The sequence below is a fragment of the Thermobia domestica genome, chromosome 1 (assembly GCF_964235325.1).
Source record: "Thermobia domestica chromosome 1, izTheDome1.hap1.1, whole genome shotgun sequence".
Taxonomy (NCBI): domain Eukaryota; kingdom Metazoa; phylum Arthropoda; class Insecta; order Zygentoma; family Lepismatidae; genus Thermobia; species Thermobia domestica.
The window spans coordinates 306705644-306722169 of NC_137454.1; the positions used below are offsets into that span (position 1 = coordinate 306705644).

At 35.4% G+C, this 16526-nt stretch overlaps 1 long non-coding RNA gene across 1 annotated transcript; it reads right to left on the reverse strand.

The window, feature by feature from the left end:
* Positions 1 to 350: 350 nt before the first annotated feature.
* LOC145667755 (uncharacterized) lies at positions 351 to 12774 on the reverse strand. Its single transcript, XR_014127910.1, has 3 exons — positions 12706 to 12774; positions 2765 to 2861; positions 351 to 469 (listed from the first exon to the last, which is right to left on the reverse strand). It is a non-coding gene; the product is annotated as an uncharacterized LOC145667755 (long non-coding RNA).
* Between the last annotated feature and the right edge of the window lie 3752 nt (positions 12775 to 16526).

Consider the following 16526-nt stretch of genomic DNA (forward strand, 5'->3'; position numbering starts at 1 on the left):
CTAGATTCCAATCCCCCCTCAAAAGGCAGCTACAGCATATTCTCGTCACCTGAAGACGAGACAATATGGTACTCTGTCGAAACTTTGTTTATCAGTAGCGTATATATTAACAAACCACTGTCACGAGCATTTAAACAATATTTTTCTTTGTTCCTACACATCTATTATTATAGACTTTTCATTTTGCTATGCAGCATATTGAGTATCGTACCATTAGGGCCTGGAAGTTGAAGACCTTACCTAAAAATATATTTAAAAAGCCTAAACATATTAAGAAAAAAACTAAAATTTGAAAAAAATACTTGCAATTTTATGGAAATAGTAGGTATTACAACATTGATAACAACTGATTATATATATCTATACATTTATTTCTTATTAAATATAAAAAGTAATCTACAATATGGTTGTAGTTTTTTTCTTTTAATTTACTTTCTCCGATAATTCCTTGGCCTCAGACCTCTGCATCCTGAAAAGAGAAGTTTTAAAAGTAATACCTGTAAGTCCAGACACTAAATCAATCTATATAAACTAAATCACAGTAATATTCTTAGCATAGTTTGAGATTAAGAATTTAAATATGCTACATCTTAATTATACATGCCATACCATTTTCTCCAGAAACAAAGCTAAAGACTATCATTTAAGCTCAATAAATCACCACCAGCAGCATCTCTGAAATAAGATTTCTTAGGGTATTGAATCAACTCCAGTAAGATTATTTAAATTAGCAATTTGAAAACGAGGCTAACTTTTTATCGACAGGTGGCAATCCTGTGCAAACGTGTGTTGAAAACACGGGTAGAACATCTAATGAGTAAATGATACTAAATGCACTGACCTTGAATGACATTGACAAGTGTGGGTTTAAGTACACGTAAAACTGAGTTATTACAACAGGAGTAAATGTATGAGCACGCTTGTTCACGCCGTGCTCATTCGTACGGACAGTGAAGGATGAGAGTAAACTGAAGACTGGATGCAGTAAGAACTATGAGAAGTGAATTTGGTAGAGAAATTGAGGTGAATGTCCATGGATGATCGAAACACTACACTTCGAATGCCTTCTGAAAAGTTCAAAATGAAGACGAAAGCTGTGAGGCAACGCATAACGAAGAAAAATCTAGCACAAATGGAAGCTTTATGTTACCTAAGCTAAGAGAAGTGGGTTGAAAGTAAGAAACAATATTCTGAGAAGCAAACAAGCTGAAAAAAAGATTTATTTTTGTGGCATGAACAACCAATAAAAAATGTTGCCTTTTCCATATTATCAATTGTATATAACTGCTGATCTCTACCACGTTATGCAAGATAGGCAGAAGTATATACAGTAGTGCACTCTGTATTCCTCTCTGCGAGCGGCCGAGGATGGTTTAGAGTACGAAATGCAAATAAGTTACGTATCAGCCCTTGAAATTATATTCATTTTCATACAAATTAAACGTTATGGGGGTTCAGATCCGACGGACTTCCTGTCAGTGCGCCCCTAACTTATATGACTCACCGTGAAACAAGTTTATAAATCTTAATGCTATCAAGTACAATGGCATTATTAATAAATTTATTTAGATATTCATATTTCAAGTCATGTTACTAGATACTGAAACACTGGAAGACTAAGTACTGCTTAACATTTAACCCGAAATATGCAAAAACACCGTGGCAAATTTGTGTAAGAAAAAAACATCCTATATCCTAGATAAGCGATCGGCAAAATCCATATTCTCTGTCTGGGTGCCTGCAAATCGCATAGTGCAATGACGGGACATCGGATTATCCTCCTTCCTAACTCAGCGTTGCAATCCTGACGTATTTTTTTAACATAATGTAAATTTTGAATTTAAACAATACTAGCAACGGGACGATACTAGTAAGATTCTTAAGAAACATTTCTTTTACTATCAATGAGTCAATTTCTTTTTATCATCAGGTGGTACAGCGTTCCACATAAATATCGCAACTCTATTATAGTACAATACTTTATTTTATGCATTTGAAATCAATATTTCGCTGGTTACCTGCCTATCAGGCGTTAGTTTAAGGTTAGATTGATTATGTAGCAACCTGCAGAACATTGATTTCAAATCTGTTGCATAAGATAAAATCTTAAGACTGTAGTCGAGTAGCGATATTTATGTTGAACACTGTACAAGACGAAAAAAAATGAAATGTTCCTCTCTTTTACGTCGATATTAACCTTTAAAAAAAGAAAAAAAATTGTGTCATATATAACTTACTAAAAAAGTCTAAAAATTTCTAATAGTTTGTAAAATACATAATCGTTTTCGCACAATAAGAAAAAAGTTTTAAAGATCATGAAATCTCAAACACCCCCGAATGGCCGAGTTTTGTTCTAGTGTCCCCTTTGGAAATGAGAACGCCGCTGGAGAGCGTTAATATACACGTTGAGAATAGGTGCGTATAAATTATTGAGAATAAAGTTGAAAGAATGACTACGTCAAAGGATTTTTTTTTAACTGGTTATAAATTACCTACGAGAGAAACACATTTTACACTCCGTTAGCTACTCGCACATACTTCAAGGTAAATGCACAGTTCCGCACCTTCTTGCCCGCTAGGTCCGAAGTATGCAAAAATGTCTGCCCTGCTGCCGACTTCTGATGTAGATCATAGTGAGAATTTAAAGCTTGGAGACCACTTGTTAACCGTTCTTATTTTGAAAACTGCTGCAAAATTGTATGTAAATGTTAAAATAAAGGCTTACGAATTTATATGAAAACCAAACATCAGAGGTGATACGTACCTTTGTGACCTTCTTGTTTTGGCGTGGTGCAGCCAATCGCTTATCACTTCCCTGATTTGCTCCTCCGAACACTCAGGATATAATTTCTTTGCAGATGCTAGAAAAAAATGTACATATGACTATGTTGATATATATGAAATTATACATGCATTAGTAAACTTAAATCCTAAAATAAGAACATCAAAAGTGAGAAAGATAAACCCTAACAACAATTTTGGTATGCAATCCCGTCTGAATGATACCTTGCTAATGAGATTATATTTGCTGTATTTACGAGAGTATAATACTTCACGCAATTTTTATACGGAACAGATAAAGAAAAACTATTTCGCATACAGCGTACAGAGAAGTTTATGCTCCGATTCTCCCCCCCCCTCCCACTGCCTCTCTGTATTGAAGATTGCTGAAATTGGGTTAACATAAATGCCAAGGTAGACGACAATGAGCCCTGTAAGAAGAAAATTTACTTCGGGTCACAGAGTGACTTCAGTCCCGTCTAACCCGCCCTACTATTACTACTACTATTTCTTCTACTAATTTCGAGAACAGAACATAACAAGCCCTGCGGGTTGTTACCATAAGTCTTCTAACCCCCTTCCCTCGCAGCAGGGTTGGCAAAAACCATGGATTTTATTGAAAAAACAAAAAAAGGTTTTTTTGGTTTAAACCCGTTTTTTTTTGGTTTAAACCAGGTTTTGTTTTGTTTAAATAATTTACTCTATGTATTTATATTAGATATGGACAGAAATTAGTTTGTTTCGCCTTGGTGTTATTTTGCAACAACAAGGTTATGCTGGAAGGGGTCACATAAGCTTAAAGCGGAATCCAAACCGCTTCTCGGCTTACATCCAAGAGAAATTGTCCATTTGGACACGAAACCGGGTTAAATTGGTCACAAATGTGATTGCCGACTCACTCACGAAGGACTCGATAAAAATACGTTGTACTGATCTTTACATAGGCCTGCTTGTTAATAGCTATAATTGTCAAGAGTCATTTCAGAAGGACTAAAAGACAAACAGGTACACAAGTAAAAACATTATACAGAATTATATATATAAATCGGGAAACTCCCGCCTTAGCCATTGGGAAAATCCTGTTATTTAAATGTATTTGTGTGTAAAATTTGAAGGTCAACGTATCATAATCACTACGCTAAAACTGAGGTATTAAATTAAAAGTTGGGTATGTAGATATTCAATAAAATTAAAACAAAGTGAAATCCAAGCTGATGTTGGAAGCTACGTAGGCAGTTGATAATTTCTATCAATATGTTTAAGCAACCTTGACTTCTTTATAAAACCAGTAGAAATATATAATTTGGTTTCATTTTGTATGTTTAGGCTTAAATTCCTTATTAAATACCAACGTTATCACGGAGAAGACTTTCGCTTAGAGACACCTCGAATTGCTACTTGGTTTACACTTGAAAGATGGGTTCGACCGAGAATTGAACATGGGACCCCTCGATTAAAAGGTGAAAAGTATATAAACGTAATGCGGATGGTTTGATATGTGGAAACGTCACCGTGAAGTTCACACAATTTAAACATTTTTCGTTCTTTTTGGGGGGGGGGGTTAAACCAGTTTTTTTTTTAACCAGCTGGTTTAAACCACCTTGGTTTAAACCAGCCAACCCTGCCTGGCAGAGTTATATTTTGTGAAGTAAGTCACAGTGGAGATGTTACATGTGTGACCTACAGTAAAGAGTTGCCCTTAAGCCATATCCTGAATCAATTTGAGCTATATTCAGATATTCTTTTTAAATATTGCATGTTGCAGTAAGGTTTTCAAATGTTTGTATGGGTTCACTCGAGCAGACGGTTCTACCGAAAACAAAATTTATAGGTAAAATACGATGTGAAATACTTTTCGTGAAAGAAGCAGAGTGTAAATACAAGTAATTTCTGTCAGTGGATTATCATATTGAAATACATTTTCAATGGTAGTGAACGTATTCTACATGTAACTATTTACTGAAGCGGAAGAATACAAGAATGCAAAGAAGGTGAATATAAACGGCGGGGATGTTCCGTTCGTGTTAGCAATGGACGACTGCGATAGATGTAATGTAAGCATACGATTTTATTACGAAGAATTGTGTGATAAAGAGCGTCGTATTATAGTTTTTCAAGCGTCATGGTACGTTGAAACCTACAATCAACTGTGCGAAGTGTAGAAAAGTAAAAATTCAGAGCAGACGAATTTCTCCTCGCAGCAGACCATTTGTACGCGGGAAAGCAGTGAAGCCATTTTGAAGTTAAAAATTACTACTATTATATAAGTGCTTTTGAAGGTAAAAATTATTGCAGATATTTAATGTATGTTTCCACCATCCTCGTTTATGCGTATGCCCGTGTTGCTGACCCGCCTGCTCCCTACGGACGCACCCCTTTGCTCCGCTCGGACCTCCTGCTGCGCTCCTGCTCTGATTCGGTTAGACAGCATTCGTGCTTTTTAGTGGCCACTGAAGCATAATGAAAAAAAAGTCAAACGAGATTGTGATTATCAGAGTTGGAAACATTGAACATTGCTATGAATAGTTAATGTGCTGCCATCTATAAACTTACGTTTGATAAATTGACCTATCGAACCTTGTAGTTTCGCAAGGTAATAACAAGAGTCAACATGTTATAATTTTGAGAGTGAAATTGTTTCGAAATTGTGTCGGGAAGATGAGAAGTTAATAGTGTATTGTGTATTGTGGTTTGTATAAGGAAATGGGAGCATTGCGAGTGTGTGGTTAATATTCCCTGATTCTAAATTTATAATCTTTTTTTTTATTTTCCATTTTCGATCAAACGACCAGGTGAGTATTGGTCACCCACTTAGGAATGGCCCCGATTCCTATTAGATCATCTGTGTATGTACTTATTAATATTGGTTCGGTAATTGTTTTCTACTTTCGATTTTGAGACTAAATGAAAACTTCAAATTTAAATCAAATTATTATAAATTAAATGAGTAGTGGAAGAATAGCTCATTTTCGCCTTCCGACATTAAGCCGTGATTGCGAGGCAATTTCACCCAGGAATCGGTTTGTTAGTTGTTATTATATTTATATGTTTTTCTTTAAATTATTTGTTATAATAAATTATGTCTCAATTGAAACTGATTCCTTCTAATTTAAATACAGTTTAATAACCCTTTCTCCAAGTCTTGTTTTCCGTAACCACTCGGAAAATGCAGTGTACTTGTCTTATCTTTAACATGATTGCTGCATAGTAATTTAGTTACCTTGCGAAACTACCGGAAATATTAAGACTTTGGTTAGAAAGAAAGGGATGTATATTATTTTGGAATTGAACCTGAGTACGAAAATTACGAATGAAAGACCAGACATTAATTGAAAGTGTAATAATAAGTGAAAATAGCGAGAAGGAATTTAGGCGTAATATTAGAAATTATAGTTTTAGGATTTAAACCTGGGGAAAAAAATGTCACAGAACCTTCTTGAGTGTTTTTCAACGGGTGAGAATGGCCAGGGGAATTCTCTCCTAGTTGACCTTGGCGAAGGGGAAAGAGCGAATGCTTGCGGACACGGGCGAGTAAACGATGACGATTCCTCGCTTGATTTCGCAGGTGTGGTTCTTCCTCCACATCGCGTGTTAAAGCCAGCTGTTAGACCAGCTATAAGATGTAATTTTAATAAGCTTTTGGGTGATAACATGTATAAAGCTATAGAAAAGCAGGTTAGTCAGTTACCTGAAATAGATGGAAGTAATGGCTTTGAAGTATGTAAATTTTTATTAAAATTTGACTTGTTACAAGCCCAACTTGAAAATTGTGTAGAAGCTTTGTTAGTGGCTTCTCTGAGTAAATGTACAGGCCCAGCATTCGAGGAAATGCAAAGGTTATTAAATATCACCACTGACTGGGAAAGAATTATAACAGCATTTTTAGAAAGATTTGTTACTCCGCTAGTAAAAATGGAATTCTTGAAAATAACGTTGTATAGAATAATGCAAGTAGAGGAATCTCTGGTAGATTTTATTAAGGAAAAATTAAGTGTATTATTCATTTTTGATATGAAAATGTCGGAGGATGAATTAACTAAAACTATTGCTAACCTTGTACCACCTGAAATAAGGGATTTAATGATAATTACTCAAGTTCCCCATACTGAGAAGGAATTAGTTGCATTTGCAGAAAGTTACGAAATGAATCGGCGTTACCGGTTGGATTATAAATTTATTACACAAAAACAAAATCAGAATGTAAAGCCCCTTGGTTATGTTAACGAGAAAAATAGGCAGAGGAATAATTTTAGTAAATGTAATTTATGTGGTCTTAATAATCATTTTTGGAAAATGTGTCCTTATAATAAAAGAAATATTCGTGGAGAAAAAACATACTATGTTAGTGAGGAACAACCTCCCTCCTTATTACAAATGCTGGTTTCGATTTGTCGAGATCTGTATCCCTGTATCATTGACTCTGGAAGTAGCCTGTCCTTAATTGAAGAACGAGTGTTGGCCAGGATTGAACGTAGGTGCCGTCCAAAAACTAGAGTAGTGAACTTTACCCTCTCAGTCATGAATTCTGAACCTATTAAAATCCCTAAACAAGTGGAACTAATATATTTTATAAATGGTGTTAAGTTTGTAAACTGGTTTTCGGTGGTTCAACATTCATCTTTAAAACTGCTAGTGGGACTTGATTTCCTACAAAAATATAACGTTAATATAAACATTCGAAATCGTGAGTTGAACTTTACGGAACTAAATTTAACCGTAAAATTAACTGAATGGAATCAAACTCGTTGTGAATCCAGTGATCTGTGCCCACAAATTTCTCGTTTTAGGTCTGGTCCTGAGAACTCTGTGTCGCCGCACGACCTTGACGCAGGGGGAGCGGGGAAACCCAGACCTAGTCAGCGAACGATACAGCCGTCAACCACTTGTCAACCTCGATCAGCTGATTCCAGGAACAGCGGCCAGACAGCCCAGCAGTGTTTCCATATACAACGCAAAAGAGCCAAGCGGAATTTTTGTAGGGAGGAGTCCAGAGTTCGGCAACCGAAACCAGGGACCAGCCAGCGATCTTCCACAGTACCTCAGGATCATGATGTTAGGGGAGGTGAACAATATCAAGACATTTCAGCTGGAGTACCAATTTCCAATCCTACCATCCATGATATTTATCCGGAGGAAGAAAATACAGGTACAGTAAACCTTCATGAAAATATTTTTTCTGACGATTTAATACCATATGTTGAGAACGTTTTAGACAAATATAAGGACGTTATAAATGAAGAATTAGGAACAGTTAAAGATTTTGTTTATGAAATTAAAATGAATGATTTAAGTCCGAGTATAGCTCAACCATATCCTATGCCACGTCATAAGTTGCGTGAATTAGATGAATACTTGGCTGAATTAATTAAGAAAAAGGTCATTGAGGAAGTTTCCAGTTCTGCCTACATTTCTCCGTGCTTCCTAGTTAATAATCGCGATGGAACCAAGCGGCTAGTGGTAAATTATTTTAATATTAATTCAAAAGTGCTTGTAACTGGATTTCCAGCTCCTAATGCTGAAGCTACTATTGCTAATATAGGTAAACATAAGATTTACAGCGTTCTCGATGCCAAGGGAGCTTTCCACCAATTACTGTTAGATGAAAACTCGAGGCAATATACTACTTTTGCTACTCCAACTAGGTTGTTAAGATATTTGAAAATGCCGATGGGTTTCATAAACTCACCATTTATTCTCTCTAGTATCATGAATAAAATCTTTAGGGATCTCTTAGGAGATTATTTAGATATATTTTGTGACGATATTATTATTCATACTGATACTATTGAAAAGCATAAAGAAATATTAGAGCTAGTTTTACAGAGATTACGAAAATGGGGTATTACTATCTCTAAAAGAAAAACTAAACTATGTAAAAATAAAATAAAATTTTTAGGTTATATATTTTCAGGTGGATATATGATGATCGATGATGACCGAGTCCAGGTAATAAAAAATCTACCTCGTCCTAAGAATCGTAGAGCGTTGAGTAAGATGATTGGTTTCTTGTCATATTATTTAAAATTTGTGAAAGATTATGGTGAACTAATGGGTCCTTTACATGCTTTAAAATCAAATAAAATACCATTTCGTTGGGGAAAAGAAGAAGATGAGATACTAGATCAAATAAAAGAGGCCATTATAAATCATATTATATTGAAAGTCCCGGACTTCTCTAGTCCTTTTGTAATCCACATAGATAGTAGTAGTAGGGCTTATAGCGCGATCTTAAGTCAATATGATGATGAAGGACGTCTTCGTCCTGTATATTTCTTTTCGAAAATGATTCCATCTAGTGATTGGTCTAAAAGTATTTTCGATCTTGAAATGAAAAGTTTAGTCTATGCTTTAGATAAGTTCGATATTTACTTGCAAAAGAAATTTACTATTTATACTGACAATGCTAGTTTATCTTGGATATTAAGAAATCATAAAAGGCAAAAGAAGTATGGTTCTTTAATAGAGAAAATAAGTAAGTACTCTTTCGATATAATTCACCTGCGCTCTTTCAAAAACCATCTCGCAGATTACATCAGTCGTATGTATAATTATGTAGACTTTACTCCACCCAACAGTGATATAGAAGAGATTAATACTATTAATGAACAGAAGGTCCATCTTTCTTTTGTAAATTTCTGGAGTCATTCCATCTTTAATAAACCACTAGCTGAACATCAAAGAGAAGATCCTCAGTTGAAAGAGATAATTTTAGCTTTAGAGAGAAAGGAAAATAAGGATCCGTACATATTGAAAGAAGGTGTGCTATTAAAAAGAACTAATGGTAGAAAATATGGTGGTTTACGTGCAGTAATTCCCCATTCTTTGCGCTATTCTGTTATAAAGTATTGGCACGAAGAATTAGTGGGGGGATGTCATGGTGGGATCCAGAAAACTATCTCTAAGGTTGCATCTAGGTTTACTTGGGATAAAATGTATGCTGAAATTAGTGATTTCGTGAGACGATGTAAAATTTGTCAAGAGAGCCAAGAACTTAATAGGAAACCGTATGGTACTTATTATTCTAAGGAGCCTCGATACCCAAATAATGTCCTACACTTAGATTATATGGGAGCTTTGCCTACTAGTAATGGATTTAAATACATTATGGTTTTGACAGATAGTTATAGTCGTTTTGTTATAATAGAACCTTTAAGATCTTTGAATTCTAAATTAATTTGTTCTAAATTAACTAAGATCTTTCTAACTTACGGGTATCCATTTTCTATTTTGCATGATAATGCGTCATACCTCAGTAGTGAGTACTTCAAACAGTATTTGTTTAGCCTAGGAATTAAAAACATCTGTACTTCACCTTATTCTATGTCCTCGAACAGAACAGAGCGTATGAATAAAACGATTAAAGGGATACTCAGATCTTATATTAATAAGAATCATACCAAATGGGCTAACTATCTTTATCAAATCCAATATACTTTGAATATAACTGAAAATTGTGAAACTCAGAAAAGTCCAAGTGAGTTGTATCTTGGGCGGAAAATGTTCAATCCATTAGATGTTAACTGGATTTTAGATTTGGGTATAATAGAGAAATCACAAAATAAAGAAGAGATTAATGATATTATAGTTGATAACATCGAGAAAGCTTGGAAAAGGAGACAACAAGCTTATAATAAAAAACATGTACCTAGTAATTTGCCTGTGGGAGAATTAGTACTTGTAAAGAAAATGTTAAAATCATCCTTGGATAAGAAATATTATGCCAAGTTTGATACTAAATATTCCGGTCCATTCAAACTTTTGAATTATGTAACACCCAATACTGTGTGGGTTGAGTTAATTAGTAATCCTGATGTAAAGTTAAAACGTCATGTTCAATTTATAAAGAAGTACTTGCCACCAAGAAATGTAAACAGTGTTGCACATATTAATAATAATAATGACTAAACTAAGAAAGAAAAAAAAGAAATTGTTCATTTCCAAGATAATGTAAATTATATATATATATTTGTGTAGTTTTGTAATGTTTGTGTAAGAAATGTACTGTTGTGTATTTTTACAATTCTGCAGGTACAGAATTATGTGGATCCACTATGTTTGTGTTTGCGTCCGAGACATCTGATTACCTTGAATCTACTGCTTGGTCGAGGAAAGGCGATTTTGTCAACCCGAAGGCGAGATATGTTTTCCACTCTTGTCATCTCATGGGCGCTTCCAGTCAATCTGTGGTGGATAAGGAGGAAGATCTCATCTTGTTGTGAACATCTACTTCTGGGACTTAAGATAGGACGTCCGGACATTGGTAATCGTGTAATATCTGGAAATTGTTGGATTACTCTTGGTGAGTCGAACTATCCTTATTTCTGCATGCAGTGATTTGACTTCAACAGTGAATTATATTTTTTTTTCTTTTTCATTTCGATAACCACTGTAAAGAAGCAAAACTTCCCAGAGGGGAGGAACTTAATATGAAGCATAATGAAAAAAAAAGTCAAACGAGATTGTGATTATCAGAGTTGGAAACATTGAACATTGCTATGAATAGTTAATGTGCTGCCATCTATAAACTTACGTTTGATAAATTGACCTATCGAACCTTGTAGTTTCGCAAGGTAATAACAAGAGTCAACATGTTATAATTTTGAGAGTGAAATTGTTTCGAAATTGTGTCGGGAAGATGAGAAGTTAATAGTGTATTGTGTATTGTGGTTTGTATAAGGAAATGGGAGCATTGCGAGTGTGTGGTTAATATTCCCTGATTCTAAATTTATAATCTTTTTTTTTATTTTCCATTTTCGATCAAACGACCAGGTGAGTATTGGTCACCCACTTAGGAATGGCCCCGATTCCTATTAGATCATCTGTGTATGTACTTATTAATATTGGTTTGGTAATTGTTTTCTACTTTCGATTTTGAGACTAAATGAAAACTTCAAATTTAAATCAAATTATTATAAATTAAATGAGTAGTGGAAGAATAGCTCATTTTCGCCTTCCGACATTAAGCCGTGATTGCGAGGCAATTTCACCCAGGAATCGGTTTGTTAGTTGTTATTATATTTATATGTTTTTCTTTAAATTATTTGTTATAATAAATTATGTCTCAATTGAAACTGATTCCTTCTAATTTAAATACAGTTTAATAACCCTTTCTCCAAGTCTTGTTTTCCGTAACCACTCGGAAAATGCAGTGTACTTGTCTTATCTTTAACATGATTGCTGCACCACCTAGAAAAGTTGGTTCGTGGTTTATGCACTAGCTCCTCATTTAGTGCATGTTCTGCAAAAAGAAACCTGAAAATGCAATAAATGCGTGTAAATTTGGTAGAACCGTTTGCTCGAGTAATGCCTTTATACCTTTCTTAAAAGATGGCTCAAGAAAAATACATGCATACTATCAGGTTCTATTTTAACTATTACCCCTAATTCCCATTCTGGATTTGGTAATGATACTAGCATACCTTGCTTGTGATTGTAAATTATCTCGGAGGTTCTGCCGTTGGAACACTACCTCCTTTCAAATGTAGGGTTATGTATGCATAATTTATTTCATGTTAAAGGGACTACGTGATAATGACTCTTGCAGACCTTTCTTTAAAGAGATGCAAATCATGACAGTGCCTTCAATGTATATCCATAGCTGTCTCATGTATATTAAAGAAAACTTGGAAAATATCAGTACCCGAAATACTAGCTATATACCTATATATTCAATGTATATATTTTGTATACTCTCTTGACGTTATCTATTGCAACAAATGTTGTTTAACGACAATAAAAATGTTCTATTCTATTCTATTTTATTCATCTGTCCCCTCTAAAAACATAAAATGTCAACTATAGTAAATACTGCTTGTGAAGAACAGGATGCATGTGTATACGGCAACATTAACGCCTGTTTTATTATTTAAACTGGTGCTTTATTAAATTTTACAAATTCACACTAAAATTAATTTCATCACTCACCTGATTATAATATAATGTTGAATTCTTCGCCTTCAATCACATGGAACAAGCACCACCACACCACAGATCGTACCCGACCACACAAATGAGCGCGCATGGCTAATACACAGCTCCAACCAGTGCGCATGCGCGATTCGAAATAAAAATTAAATTAATAACGAATAGAGAAAAATAATATTTTACTTGCAAACAATAATAATCTTATTAAGATTATTATATTTACATATCTTTTTGTATGTATATAGGAAAGTAATGACAACGGTGTTAGACTCGTGAACTTTGCAACATCCAAAAACCTAATCGTGAAGAGTACAAAATTCCCACATCGCGACGTTCATAAATACACTTGGACATCACCAGACGGAAAAACACATAATCAAATTGATCACGTTTTAGTAGATAGAAGAAGACAATCTAGCATAATTGACGTCCGGTCGTTTAGAGGGGCTGATTGTGACACTGATCACTACCTGGTAGCAGCGATAATACGGGAGAGATTATCGTTGAATAAATGTAATACTCAATCTCCGAAAACGGAGAGATTTAATTTAAAGAAATTAGAAGAGAGCCAGGTAAGAGAGGAATACCAGATTGAAGTTTCGAATAGATTCTCGGTTTTAGAAGACTCGGAGTGCACTAGTGTTGAGGATACTTGGATTGAAATTAGAGATAGCATTAAAAGTTCAGCAATAGAAAAATTGGGACACGCGGAAATATAGGAACAAACCATGGTTCGACCAAGAATGCATTAAACTAGCAGAGAAGAGAAAACAGGCAAAATTACGGTGGCTACAAAATCCGAATGAAATAACTACACAAAATTTCGCAGATATCAGGCGGAAACTTCCAAAACTTTTAGAACAAAGAAACGGAATTTTTTGAAAGCTAAAATTAAGGAACTTGAAGATAATAGTAAAAATAAAAATATTCGGGACATGTATAAGGGGATCAGCGAATTTAAGAAAGGCTATCAACCTCGTGCTTATATATTAAAGAAATCTGACGGGACAGTTCTCACTGATACGGATAGCCTCTTAAATAGATGGAAAGATTTCTTTGACGATTTTCTGAACACGCAGCCAAAAACTAATGTGCGTGGAGAAAAGGAGATACACACCGCAGAACCGTATATTCCAGAACCCAATCGAATAGAAGTGGAAGCCGCTATAAAGAAATTAAAGAAACACAAATCTCCGGGTGTAGATGAAATTCCGGCTGAGTTAATTTTAGCTGGAGGCGAAAAATTGTGGAACAAGATACACAAACTCATTCTCCTTATCTGGAACAAGGAAGAATTGCCACAAGAGTGGAAAGAGTCAATCATTGTTCCAATTCACAAGAAAGGCGACAAAACTGACTGTAATAATTATCGAGGCATTTCTCTTCTGTCAACATCCTATAAAATCCTTTCAAATATTCTGTTAGCAAGATTGACCCCATACGCAGATGAAATCATTGGAGATTATCAGTGCGGATTTAGACGAAATCGATCAACTATCGACCAAATATTTACCATTCGCCAAATACTCGAAAAGAAGTGGGAATACAATACCCCGGTACATCAACTATTTATTGATTTTAGAAAGGCTTACGACTCGGTTAGGAGAGAAACATTATACAACGTTCTTACAGAGCTTGGAATACCGAGAAAGCTAATTAGATTAATTAAGATATATTTAAGTGAATCCCAAAGTAAAGTCCGGGTAGGAAAATTTTTGTCCACGAGCTTCCACGTCGAAAATGGCCTGAAACAAGGAGATGCGTTGTCGCCATTATTATTTAACTTTGTGCTGGAATACGCCATAAGAAAAATCAAAGATAGCAACCAGGGCCTAGAGTTGAACGGCATTCACCAGGTTATGGCATATGCTGATGATGTAAATTTAATAGGGGATGATAGGAGAACAGTAGAAATAAATGCAGAGATATTATTAAACGCTTGCAGGGATATGGGTTTAGAAGTAAATGCAGAGAAAACTAAATACATGGAAGTGCGTCGGGACCGTAATACGGCAAATTGTGGAGGCGTTAAAATATTAAATAATACTTTTGATAAAGTGGATACTTTCAAATATTTAGGATCAATATTAACAGACGAAAATCATATTCACGAAGAAATTAAATGTCGACTAAAAGCAGGGAATTCGTGTTACTATTCGGTTCAAAATCTCTTGTCGTCGCGAATTCTGTCGAGGAATTTGAAGCTTAAAATATATAAAACGATAATCATGCCTGTTGTTCTGTATGGTTGCGAAACATGGTCGCTTACTCTGAGGGAAGAAGATAGACTGAAAGTATTTGAGAACAGGATCCTGAGAAGAATATTCGGACCCAAGAGGATCGAGAATGGGGAATGGCGAAAGCTTCATAACGAGGAACTACATACTTTATACGGTTTACCCAACATTGTTAGGGTCGTCAAGTCTAGGAGGCTTAGGTGGGCAGGTCATGTAGCTAGAATGGAAGAAAGTAGAAACGCTTTCAAAGTCTTGACTGGTAGACCCATAGGAAAACGACCATTAGGAAGACCTAGGCGCAGATGGGAGGATAATATTAAGATGGATCTCGCAGAGATAGGAATACAAAGTAGAAACTGGATCCAATTAGCTAAGGATAGAAGTCAGTGGAGAGCTTTTGTGAACGCGGCACTGAACCTCCGGGTTCCATAGGCCATAGAGTTAGTTAGTTAGTTAGTTTTCTATGTATATAATCAGACACATGTCTATTCGGATCTCACGTCATTTATTACATCAAAGCGAACACTGCACATTCTTTATGCTACTGAGAGAGCCTATTTATAGCGTGTAGATTTATCTGATTGAATATATATTCGAATGTACTTAAGCCTTCGAAAAATGCAGGTTACATTATATTGTTTATTTAGAATGAGTAATATAATAATGTTTAAAAATTGAACTTTCAATTAAAAATACTATAGTCATATTTAATGTAAATATTAGGAGAATGAAACTAAATGCACTTGCACGGTAGTATGAATGTGTCATACACATGTGCAGTAACTGTGCAAATGCACATGTGCACACAACGGCTTAAGCACGGCTTATTTAAATGTGTGCTTCATCCACGCAACTGCACATGTGTACATAACGACTTAAGCACAGGTTATATAAATGTGTGCTTCATCCATGCTAATGCACATGTGCACATTCACTTCTTAATCACGGGTTATGTGCGTGTGTTTCATCTACACAACTGCATATGTGCACATAACGGCTTAAGCACGGGTTTTATAAATGTGTGCTTCATCCATGCTAATACACATGTGCACATGCACATCTTAATCACTGGCTATGTGCGTGTGCTTCATCCACACAAATGCACATGTGCACATAACGGCTTAAGCACGAGATATACAAATATTTGCTTCATCCATGATAATGCACATGTGCAAGTGCACTTCTTAATCACTGGTTATGTACGTGTGCTCATCCACGCAAATGCACATATGCAAATAACGGCTTAAGCACGTGTTATATTAATGCGTTTTACATCCATGCAAGTGCACATGTGCACGTGCACTTCTTAATCACGGGTTATATGCGTGTGCTTCATGTACGCAAACGCACATGTGCACATAACGGCTTAGGCACGTGTTATATAAATGTGTGCTTCATCCATGCGAATGCATATGTGCACATGCGCATTTTAATCACTGGCTATGTGCGTGTGCTTCATCCACACAAATGCACATGTGCACATAACGGCTTAAGCACGAGATATACAAATATTTGCTTCATCCATGATAATGCACATGTGCAAGTGCACTTCTTAATCACTGGTTATGTACGTATGCCTCATCT